Source organism: Cyprinus carpio, chromosome A3, assembly GCF_018340385.1.
Source record: "Cyprinus carpio isolate SPL01 chromosome A3, ASM1834038v1, whole genome shotgun sequence".
In the NCBI taxonomy this organism is placed as follows: domain Eukaryota; kingdom Metazoa; phylum Chordata; class Actinopteri; order Cypriniformes; family Cyprinidae; genus Cyprinus; species Cyprinus carpio.
The window spans coordinates 11,567,148-11,573,147 of NC_056574.1; positions in this window are offsets into that span (position 1 = coordinate 11,567,148).

Below are 6,000 nucleotides of genomic sequence, written 5' to 3' on the forward strand. Positions count from 1 at the left end.
ATAGTACGGCCATTACTCGGAACTGCCAAACGGGTATGCCCCAAGTGCTGAGTACCACCCCCGCAGCGTGAACACCCCCATACACAACCAACCCCGCTATGGCCACCTCTCCATCCGTCACTATTCCTAAGCACCGGAACCCTTTGGAGAGGCCGGGGCCATGATAGAGTGTACAGAAGCCTTCGCATACCATTATCCATGGTCTCCCCCATGCCCCCCCCAGTACTAGCTGTACGCAGATCCTCATACTAAGACAGTACATTACTAGTGCTGTGGCACGCAGCTGTACAATGGTGGGTGCGGTACTTAATTCCGGAATACCGGAGGGGTTGTGAGACCAATTGTATTCGGCGGCGACCGGAAGTGGAGGACAGCTGAGCAACGCTTCTCCATTCATCACAGTATGGAGTTCCTGGCTCGTGCAATGGGTGTGCGTTGATACATTCCATGACTCCCTGTATGGACCAAAAAATCACAGTAAGGACGGGCCACACCAACCCCGTACTCTATGTTTCTATCAAAGTGCAAAGCTCAATGTAGCTGGACATAGGTCGTTGGCGGCGCTTAGGCTTGATGATTCAGCCTCCAGCACTAAACACTGTAGGTCAGAATACGGATGCTGCGGTAGATATGGTCATGTCTGTAGCCTTTTTGGGATCATGGCGGGGACCGCAGAAGGGATAGATATTGCTAGAGAGGGAGTAACAGCTTTCTGCTCCCGTGAGTAATAGTTAGCTTCCCTGTTATGAGTCGAGAATCCAGTGACAAAGATTGGTAGAACAGACTGGGGTCTGTTCAATTCTGAACCGTATTGCCTGAATGTGGATGCTGTGCCGCAATACGGTTGAGAGTTAAGGCCATCAAACTCGCCATTAGTCTGACTCGGATTTGAGGTTAGCACCACCTGAATCGTCGCTGCACCAAGTGCCCTCGATGTGGAGACAGTGGGCCACTTCCAATGCTTCAACAGCGTTCTACTGTTTTGGAGACCTTATTGATGGCAACAGTGAAGAACGTGTGGCCATTTCGTAATCAGCTCTTGTACAGAGTAAGCAAAATGAACTCTTTTGGCGAAAGAGCAGTTAGTCGTTGCCCGACATAATACGAAACAGAGGTCTCTTGAATTCTCTTCACGATGAGTCAGGTCACCATAGGGATGACGACGGAATCATCTGAATGGGGTAAAGAACAGATTTTAATTGTGCCGTCATATGACTAGGGACGTGCAGAAATATGTGAAGACATGTGTGGAAGATGTATTGCGAGGCAAAACTCTACCACAAAAATCAGGCCTACTGAATCATATTACAACTAGGGCGCCAATGGACCTTGTTTGCATTGACTTACTGTCAATTGTAACCAGATTTAAAGGGAGTTGCCAATGCTTTGAGTAGTGGGAGCCGACCCACTTTACCACGTTATGCTGCACAGGATATCTGCAAGAGTTCAGAAGGAGGTTAAACGGTTGCAACGAGCATTTAGTGGAGAAGAAGTTCTTTGTACCTTCAGGGTTGCCCCCTGCCGGAAATTCATTCTGACCAGGGCCGTGATTTTGCGAGCAGGGACTATCAAGGAGTTTACTTGGAATCCTGGGGATCCCGAACACCGACCAAGAACGTCACCCTACCATCCCCCAAAAGGAGATCCCCAACCCTGGCATCCGCTTCACCCCGCACTTTTGATCAATGGTGGGTTACACGTGGATACTGCAAAGAAAGAAAGTGGAGCCAGAGCGCCGAGGTGCGTCAGGGTTTTTTTTTTAGTACATGTATATAAACCTGTCACTACAAAGTGCCGCTAACAGGGATACTTCATCGCTTACTATTCATGTTGGAAGATCGGCAGCTCGTCTCCCGATAGATGTGCACTTTGAAAATCTGCAGAGTGAGCAGTACCCGAGGGGAGCACCTCATCAACCCGTATGTCGCGAGGATGAAAGAGGACTTAAGACATGCAATATAGTGATCTTTGCAAAAATGCGCTAGACAGGACACAGCAACAAGGAACAAAAGCAGTCATGATCAGAGCCGTGAAATTTAGTAGTGCTCTGGAAAAGGATTGATTGTGTGCCTGGTCGAAGAACCAACTTTCGAGCAACGACTGGGAAACAGCCAACAGTTACCAGAGCGAGCGGGAACTCAGTACACTTACACTTGTCGTGTGGAGAAGTTGCAGAAAGGAATCTGCCCTGTGTACAGGGTTTGACAGCCAAAGCAACAGGAACAGGAGGTGTGAGAACTCTGCACGGGAATCAACTTGTTGCCAATTGGAGATCGAAGTGAGGAGTATAGCAATTACCTGCTGAGCTCATAGGGAAGAAGTTCCGACGTCACATCGGTGCACATAACGGATCCTAAACACCTGTGAACAAGGCACACAGAAAAACAAAAGCTTAAGTTATGAGACCTACCGCGCGTAGCTCGGGACCCAGAGAGTGAGTAAAACGTGTTTCCGGCCTTGTGAAAATAACCTATGACATGTGCTTGAAAGTAGTCTATTGTGCATATTACCCAGCTGCAACAAAACAGTACGACCTTGGAACACTGTCTTTTTCATCCTCTGAGAGGGAGAAGGTGAAGACAGAGCCCTACTAGGTCGCGAAAGGATATCTGGCTCCGGTGGGAAGGGACTGGAGGGAGATTTGTCAGAATGACTGGCCATGTAGGGAATAGTGTGTCAGCAAGATGCTCGATGAACGTTGGGAGATTCAGTTTTCTGGGGGACGAAGAAATCAATGAATCAGTGGATGTTACAAAGAGGAAGAAGGGAAACATGGAATGAGGGGGAAATCGTCCAAAGAGGATGTCTAAAAACCAGTTCAGAAAACTAGTTATGGATGACTTGGAAAATCCCTGATAGGCGTTTAATAATCGTAATAGGGGGTATGGTAGTGAAAATTCCCGAGTCTTCTAAGGTGTAAGAGTGCTTGCAATACATTGTGGTTGTCACCCCAGGGCCACATTGTGAACATTGTGTCTGTTGTCTGCATCCAAACCTGAAGTCTGAAGTTATGCTTACAGTTGTTTAGTTGGAGAACCTCATGGGGACAGAGTAGTTCAGTAGAGGGAGTAGGGTAACCCGGGGTTAGGGTTTTATTATGTTGATTTAATAAACAGAATGGGCTCAAGATGGGGTAAAATAAACAAGTTATGATGAATAAATACTATCTAATCAATGAGGAGGGTTAATAGGAATACAGTGAGATGGGAGTACCATCATGTATGCTTATTCTCGGGAGCCGGATCGTGGGTGGGGGGTGTTTATTTTGTGTTTCAGTCGCAGAATACTTTTTATCACAAGCATCTTCTTAAGCATTACGCGTTGGATACTTTAAAGTTTGTATGTAATGCACTTGCGAAATGTGCTTTTGCCTGTAGCAAAGTTAGTATTATTGTTCGTGATAGGTTGTTGTTTATTTGTTCCCCCCTCACGTGTGAGAGTGTGATTCTGATTGGACTAGAGGGGAGAGAGGGACGCATGAGAGTGTTGTTCGGATGGCGGAGAAGAAATATACAAGTAAACGCTGTATAAGTGTTGTGAACTTACATTCTTTCATATCTGAGAGTTTAAGGACATTGATGAATCGTGTATGAGCGCGATACTACTGCACGACACGTGAAGTATAAAAAAGCTGTTTTTTTGTAGTGCTGAGTTAGAGCCGACCCGATTTAGGAATGTTTGGGGGCGAACTGCCGATATTAACTCGAAAAAGAGCCGATTTATAAGCCGATATTTTGATTTTGAAAATAAACTGGATATTTAGACCCATTTATCTATGAAACTTACACTTACACAAACTTCAATATAGTTAAAATATGGGGGGGCTCGCCTTTCTATGTATGTGGGCTGGTATAAACCATTTTTCCAGAAGGGATTCTGTAAAAAAAAAAGCCATTAGATTACAGTCTCAATGACTAAAACAATTGCACATTTGTTCAAAAGTATTATTTTTTAATGATCAAAAGAAAACTGCATTAGAGGAATCTTTGGCAGAAGTAGTACCACATCTTTGCTGCTACAGCGTTCACCTGTTTCTCAGCCATCTGTAGGGGCAGAAAGAGAGAGCGGCCAGAGAAAGAATACGCATGTTGTATTAATACTATCACCATGGTATCATTACTCATGTCATCATTAGAATTATAATAATAATGTAACCGGGAATTCCCTACCTAGGGCAAAAATGAAGAAAAAATATAGAGAAATATATTATAATAGATATCGATATATATTTTATTTGTCAAGGAATAGGTTATTACCTATTACTACTTATATTTAAAATATATTATTACAACATTTTCCTGTTTTATGTCTGTTAAAGCGTGCTTTGAAACGAATTCTGTAAAAAAAGAAGAAAAAAAAAAGCGCTTGTTCAGCTCCACATTTATTAAATGTCCCCTCTGGTTTAATCATTTCTGACGCACCTAATGTAGTTACTGTAACTACACTATACTTTGCTCTCACGACACATTCACAACGGGACGCCGTATATCTCTTCCTGCTTCTCTTTGTGCAGTCTGATCATCACAAACATCGTCATGCGCTCTGGCGAACCGTAAAGTGTAGCCTACTGTTACCGGAACGATTACGGAATCAATTCGAAGTTTTTGAATGGTTAACGTTAGTGTCATGAACACACCGCTGTCCATTTTGAGAAGAACCACCTTCAAACAAGTTAATAGCAGCATGTTAAGGGGCCTGCTAAACACGGAAGCTATGTTTGCGGTTAGAATAACGTAAACAGTGTGTTGTTTTTCGAGGCACGCTGTACATAAATTGTAGGTCATTGCTCTACACGCGCGACCCCGCCACAGCTTACGCGGTCATTTTATGTGGGAAACACTGCAGATATATTTAGAATAAGTTTAAAACGCTGAACGTTATAGTTTGACCTCTTATTTAACGTTGCGCTCTTCCATGATAAACATGGTATCGCTTGTGGCTAATCTAATATAGCAATGCATTAGCGGCTCTGTAATGATGTTTAACAGAATATTTAGTATGTGATAATGATAGGACCGTAGCTTTTAGAAACTATCCACAATGTTTTTATATATACAGTGTATGAACCTAAAATCTACAATAACATTTGGTTTCCACATGACGAACAAACAGGGACTCGGCCACCGTCAAAAGAGTATCTCCGTGCCTACGGGTAGCTTTCTTCTGTAGTGGATTTCTGGCGTATGTTGTCAACTGGGGAGCTGCAGAGCTCACTCTGGTGGGGCAAACTCATATGCAACACTCATAACATGAGTGAAGAATGAGACTCTGTTTTTATGTTTCATCGGCCGTAATAAACGCTCTGATGCGGATTTAAATGCACGTTTTAGCATATATCGATCGGTGCGATATTAATATGCGATCTTCTAGCAACATCCATGGCCCTCGCAACATACAGGTGCCCCGTGTGTGGTGTGTGTGTGCGGCCTACATAGGCTGAGTGGCCACTCAAAGAGGTATAAAAGGGATTGTTTCAACTGTTTGGTGTAATGATATTATTTGTTTATTGAGATATTAAGGAACCTGTTGCTCTGTCATATCATTGATTATATTTGAAAGTGATTTGAAATTATTTTCCTCAAAGGGCAAAATAAAAAACACACAGACAAGTGTATGGTTTAATTTAATTGAGAGTTAGTGCAACATTTTGGCATTTGCATCTGTCTATACAACATATATTTACACATTTTTTATTTTATTTTACTGTGTACTTAATAACCTAATGGTGTAATTTAGTTCTACTTACCTATTTTGTGTTGATTGAAGTCATTATACCGTGACCGTTCCTAGTGCTGACAAGGCAGGCAGCAGGTTGAAATAAGTAACGAATTACATTTACTCGCGTTACTGTAATTGAGTAGCTTTTTGTTTGTACTTCTACTGTTTTAAAGATTAATTTTTTAAATCTGTAATTTTAAAATAAAAAAAAAATAAAAACATAGAAACAAGAAAAGATGCAGACGGACCAGACACAGGCAAGTTAGTTTGGTGACAGACACA